Source organism: Alligator mississippiensis, chromosome 1 (assembly GCF_030867095.1).
Source record: "Alligator mississippiensis isolate rAllMis1 chromosome 1, rAllMis1, whole genome shotgun sequence".
NCBI classification, from domain to species: Eukaryota; Metazoa; Chordata; order Crocodylia; family Alligatoridae; genus Alligator; species Alligator mississippiensis.
The window spans coordinates 214,041,274-214,047,615 of NC_081824.1; the positions used below are offsets into that span (position 1 = coordinate 214,041,274).

Here is a 6,342-nt window from a genome sequence, read left to right on the forward strand (position 1 = left end):
CCACTAAAGCAATAAAGCATGTTTATTTTTTAACCCATGTCTGTTGGCACCCTCTTATTTTTTCAGCTTAACTCAAGGGTAGGCAAAATACAGCCAGCAGGCGAGATCCAGCCTACCAAGGGAATTTATCCAGCCCATGGAGGGTCCCTCTACCCTGCCTGGCCCAGGCACAGGGAGCAGCACAGGCCATGGTGCATGTGGCCAGCCCCACCACCCCCGGGCACACAGCAGGGCAGGGGTGGTATGGCAGCTGAACTTTCTGCCTGGCTGCTGCTGCCAATCCACCCTGCACCCACCACAGGGAACGCTGGACGGAGAAGACAGGCAGGTGGGGGCTCCATGGAGACCAGCCTGGGACACTAGTGGGCAGGGTGGGGAGCAGCACCTGGGAGTGGGACAGGCGGGGGGGAGGGCAGGGCCAGGGCCGGGATCTTGGAGCAATGCCAGCACGGAGCTAGGGCCCAGGGCACAGCTGAGATCCACTCCCCGCACATCCATGCGATAGTCACTGGTTCCATGGGCAAAGGTCAGCTGCTGCCTGCAGAGCTGGTACCTGTCACAGGGACATGCAGGGAACAGATTGTGGCTCTGCCCCAGGCCCCAACCCCTTGCTGTCACCACCCCATAATCCTAGCCCTGACCAGGATTAAAGATTAAAGAAAACCACTCTACCCAATGGGACTCAGTGCTCAACCTAGAAGATCCCATTAAGCATCTCTGTGATGCTTAGTTTCAGTTCTCAAACTGTGGAATTGTGTTCTTTGGGTAGATGTGATATCTTTTAGTAGAACAACTAAATAGTTGGAAAAATTGTTCTTTGCAAACTTTCGGGTACAAAAACCCTTCTTCAGGTGTAGGGAGAGTTTGTGGTCTTCAGAAATAAGATCCTTGTTAACAGCAATATATGGAGATGAGAGACTTTTTTTATCCACCCATCAACCCTATTGGCTCTCTGCAACCTTGCATACACCTTTCTCTAAAAGTGCAAAGTTTCAAGAAGTTAAATGAATAAAGGATATCAAACAAGAATACTAAAACAAGAATACTAAAAATCATGGACTAAATATAGACATTGGATTTATGACACATTATAACCTGCCTGACATCTGACTCGCCAGGTATCTCTCCACTATTCACCCCCTTCTCTCTTCCCCCACCCTGCTGCCTGTCTCTCACCCACTGACTCCTCAATCTACATTTTCACTGACTACCTGTCTTGTATGCAGACCAAACCAGCCTCTGGCTTCTTTACTTTTCATTCCATCCCGGAAGAGCACACACCAACTGCTGAAACTTCCTTAGCCTGACAAAGGGTTTTTGAACCTGAAAGTTTGCTTAATAATTGTTTTCCAACTATTTAAGTTGGTCTAATAAAAGATATCAGATTCACCCAAAGAACCTTGTCTGCCTATCAAACAAGAATGCATTTTTGTAGAAAATAATGATTAAATTGAGGCTTCCTAACCAGTGATTTAAATTGATTTGATTTAAATCAAATCCACCCTGGTAATAGCAGGTTAAAAACCCCCACAAACAAACATGGACTTTAGGAATACGGAATCTTTTTAAAACCACAAGGGTAGGACTGTCATAGGAAATAAAAACCTCACTGTGTATTTTGCAGGTGCATGTACATATGTATATGCATATACATGGCAGAAGAATTCTATTACCAGATAAATGAAAGAGAGATTTTGGCACCCCTATACCCAAACTATTTTAAGCTTATATTTCAGTTTTTCAGGTACTGGAGGAGCAATTCAGAAGGACATCCATGATATAAAAACCATACTGAACACATTTCCTCTTCTCTGTTGCAATGTTAGCACTCAATAATAAACGTTAATAATGTGAAGTCAGAATGTAGCTATTGTGTTAAAAGACAACTTTATCTTATCCATTTCTCTGACGTACAGATTGTTTTGTTAACCCTAAGACATAACAGAGTTTTAGTCCACTAACAATAGTCTCTTTTACATTTCTGTAATCAAATGTACAGCAGACATGTTCTGAATATAGACAGCTATTTAAGTTCATTATGTACCAAGTTCTTCAAATATCGGAAGTGATGGAATTATTCACAAACAAGTAACAAATCATAAAAACGGATGTTCATTTTTAAAAACAAACCCTGGTGCATTAGTAATCCACAGTGCCATACAAGAGACCATAGCATAATTTCTGGGTGAAATGAGTTCTACAGAAGTGGTTCATTATCCCTTTAGTAAAAGGTAAGAGAAGCACCTCACACTGCTCCTAGGACACCTGCAGCTGAATACAGGTTGATGAGCCTCCACAGAAGTTACATGGAAAAGACTGCTAAAAAATGTGCTGTGATATTGGGTGTTTTGGAGATGGCAGCAGTACTCACAGTTCAAAAATACTAAATACAGCCGTTGTGACTTCCTGTTCCTGAGACACCACAGTACAAAACAGGGCTGCACAGAGGGAAACATAACTTATGGGAGTGGTTCTAAACATTTTGAGACTTAGGGCACCCCTCGATAGACTCAAGACACCCCTCTAGAAGTATCAGATCTTAGTTTTTGCTTGATTTTTTACTACAGAAAGATAATAGAACAAGTCTTCTGTTGCAAAGAACTCAGAGGCCACAACAGATCAGAATGCTTTTAACACTATGAACTACCATTTGAAATCTCTGGGCTTATCTCATGAACTATATTTGTGTGCCTAACAACGCTAACCACTGAGTGGTACTCGTGCCACCCTTGAAAGGATCTTGCAGCACCCTAGTTGAGTCACCAATTTTTGCCAACAGTACTTTCTTATCCAGGTTGAATTCTCTACCAGTTACCTTCAGCTTGTTTAGGGCCAGCTTGTGCTGCTGTGCGCAGTATAAAACACCCCTCGCAAACTGGAGAATCTGGCCCTGATTTTCTAAGAGTAAGATTTTCAAAAGAGTTATTTATTCAACAAAACCTACTGTAGTTTATTCCAACTGCAGTCTCTGAAAAATCGGGTGAAAACTTTTTACAATCTCAGAGCTTTTGAAAGACTGATTAGATGGAAGCTCATGCCAAGAACAAGAACAGCATACTCTGAAATAGTTCAGCCTTCATCACACTGCACCAATAAACCTCAAACCTTCTTCTGAAGAAGGAAAGCCAAGAAATCAACTTTAAGCGCGAGTAACTGGAGCAGAAAAGACCATCCAAACCTCCTCTTCTCTCTCAATCTTCAACAAGAGGATCAATAACCATTAATTCTGCTGCAGCTTTCATGGCATAGACACTTATCCACTAGAAGCTCGTGAAAGGGCTGATTCTTTTCACATGAGCCACAGCCATCCCTCAGAGCAAGAGTATCAAAGATAAGACCTGCTGGGCTCTTAGACGGGTAAGATTAAGGGGCAGGGTAAGTGAGGGTGAGGCTCCTCACCATACTCAGGGGTACAGAGCTTTGTTGGTGATGTGTCTCAGGGGCACAGGGTGAGCAATGACTGTGTTAATCTTCACTGCATTCTGCTGTCCAGATCCAGCCCAGGGGGTGTCAAGTGGGTTTGTCACCTTTGCTCCAGATGACTCCAATTTTAAAGAGTAAGTGGCAGGGGAGAAGATATATTTCATATTTATCGGACACCTACCTAACAGAGGAGAATACTAAAGACAGAGCCTGGAGGAACATTCCAGTAAGAAATGTCATATCTTCTTCGATGCTGGAAAGCAAGCTTCTTATCAGTGCACTGCCCTTTAACCTCACTGACGAGACTACCCTCATGTTGTATTTTAGCTTTTGACTAGACAATAAGACAACCCTGGAAAACTAGCTTTGAGCATTACTCATATAACCACTATGAACACCAACCTATTCTCACAAGTTACATTACTATTTCATGCTCTATAGCAGGAGTATCAAAGATACAGCCTGCCATCCAGATCTGGCCTACAAGAAGCCCTGCCATCTGGATCCAGCTGTGGGAGCAAAACAAACTCAACACCCTGGCCTACAGAACTTAGTTTTACTGAGAAGGTTTTCCTCAGCCACAACCCAAATAAAGAAATAGATATCTCATACTAAAAGTCCTCAAAAGATAACAAAAATTAGTGGACCACCTCTTTTTCAAGGACATATTTCTGCATGCTGAAAAGTTTATAACACACAGGATTAAATTCAGTGAAATATAAAATATGGAGGGACTATGCAATTAAGTGTTGTTCAGAGGAGGAAACATGTAACATAGCAAAAGAAAGAAAAAACTCCATGTACTGTCAACAAAAAATTAACAGTTCACTGCAAGCGTACAGCACTTCCACATATGAGTATCCATTAAATCCAAACTACATGAAAGAAAGCAACTTATCTTGCTCCATTTCTCCACTCATCAAACTGCCATTAATACTAGGCCTACGCCCCAGAAAACTCAAGGCATCACAAACATACACGTTCCCATGTCCCTACTCAAGGGGCAATCACTGACAGACTACGTAGCCACTAGAGTGAAGTCTTATCATTAGGCTACTGCCATACCTTAGTGACAACACTCCAAGAATGTCTCAGGGAGGCAGTCTTCATATCTGTTCCAGTTCCATCACACAGGCTACAAAAGCTGGGGTGCACGACTCAAAGTGATATGCTGATGACCTAAAATATAAATTTAAAAAAACAAAAATGCTGAGTGTTAAACAATAGCAAAAGTTCTGCTAGAAGCAGTTAAAACCCAAGAAACGTGAGGTTCAGGCTAACCTTTCTATGCTTTGCTTCAGAGCAGGGGAGCTGGGGGAGGGGGGGACGGGACCCACAAGGGGGAGGCTCAGCGCTGTCTCCTTTTAAGAGGTCATTCAATTTGCACTTTGAAGGGACAATTTTAGGTCAGGGTGAAAACCCAGGCACTAAATCCCTGACCCCACTCCTGGCTGGGCTGCTAGAGAGCTAGCAGAGGAAACTCAGCACCTCACCCCCCACATCAGGTCTATGCACCTTATAACCCCCTAGTCCTTCACCTCTGCTCTCTTCACCTGGCTTTGTTTAGGCACCAGAAGCGTCTGTGACCCCAGGCATCTGGACCCCCAGGGCTGCTCTCGCTTGGGGCCTGGCCTGTGATAACCACCAGCCCTCAGGGACCCCAGGCTAAGCACCCCTCTTCCGTTTCACCCCCAGAGCAGGCACAAAGGGACAGGGCCGAGGCTCTCAGCTGGGGGGGAAGGGAAAGCAAAACTACACACGCAGACTGAAACTGCACACACACGCACAAAGTGAAACTACGCACACAGCAAAATTATGTGTGCGTGCGCAGAGTAAAACTACACACAGGTGCACACACAGAGCGAAACTACACACACACACACACAGCAAAACTGCACACACAGGCAAAAACACAGCAAACCTGCGCGCTAAAAACACAGGTGCACACACGCATGCACACACAGCAAAACTGCACGCATGCACAGAGCGAAACTGCACACACACGGAGCAAAATTACACACACACACAGCAAAACTACACACACACACAGCAAAACTACACGCACACATTGCAACTACACACACAGGTGTGCACGCACGCAGCCCCCCAGGCCCAGGCCGGGGCCGGGGCGCGGGGCAGCCCTCGAGGCGGGGGCCCGCTCCTACCTGCGGCGGTGGCGGTGGCTGCGGCGCGGCCTAGCGCATCGGCGGCGCCTCCGCAGCGACACGTTGCTGGCGCTCGGCGCAGGCAGGTCCCGGCCGGCGGCGGCAACGGGCAGGCCGGGCTCGGGCTCAGGCGCCGCCTCTCCCGCAGCCCCGCCGGGGCGGGGGGAGGAGCCGCCGGGCCGGGCCCGGGCCGCCTCCCCGCCCCTTGCCGGGCTGTGCGGGGCGGCTGGCGCCATGCCCGGCAGGCCTGGGCCCGCAGCGAGGCCGGGGGCTGGGGCCGGGCAGCCCGTAAAGAGACGCGGAGGGGAAAGGCCCGGGAAGCCGGAGCGCAGGGTAGCCCCGCAGTCTCCAGGACTTGGCCTGGAGCCTGCTGAGCGGCACCGGGGAGGTCAACAAGGGGGTCTGCGTTAAGAGAAATATTAAGCGTTTAGCCCCGGGGGGGGCTTTAAAATGTCATAGGTGCATTTGCCTTCCTGATGTAAAGTCTGCGCACTGCGACTCGTAACTGATACACACGTGTGGGCACATTCACGGCATGTGTTGCCCGCGTGCCCAGGATTGAGTCGGAGCTGGCAACTTGAATAGCCCTGCTCTCTTCCTGGGACTTCTCCAGTGTGCCTTGACACCCCTGCAGGGGCAAGGACGCTGGCCACTGTTGTCACCATGCTGTACCCACGGCAGGTGAGGGTGGGTGGTAGGGTCAACTGTGTGGCTTTGTTTTATAGGTAAGGCATGGACTTGTACGGGATGCCTC

At 47.5% G+C, this 6,342-nt stretch overlaps 1 protein-coding gene across 1 annotated transcript in view; it reads right to left on the reverse strand.

The window, feature by feature from the left end:
- VPS54 (VPS54 subunit of GARP complex) overlaps nt 1-5,728 on the reverse strand; it is a 70,015-nt gene extending 64,287 nt beyond the window's left edge. The window contains exons 1-2 of the mRNA XM_006264914.4: nt 5,589-5,728; nt 4,489-4,602 (exon numbers count right to left, since the gene is read on the reverse strand). The gene's annotated coding sequence lies outside the window, so the exon portion shown is untranslated. The remainder of the gene's footprint in view (nt 1-4,488; nt 4,603-5,588) is intronic.
- Between the last annotated feature and the right edge of the window lie 614 nt (nt 5,729-6,342).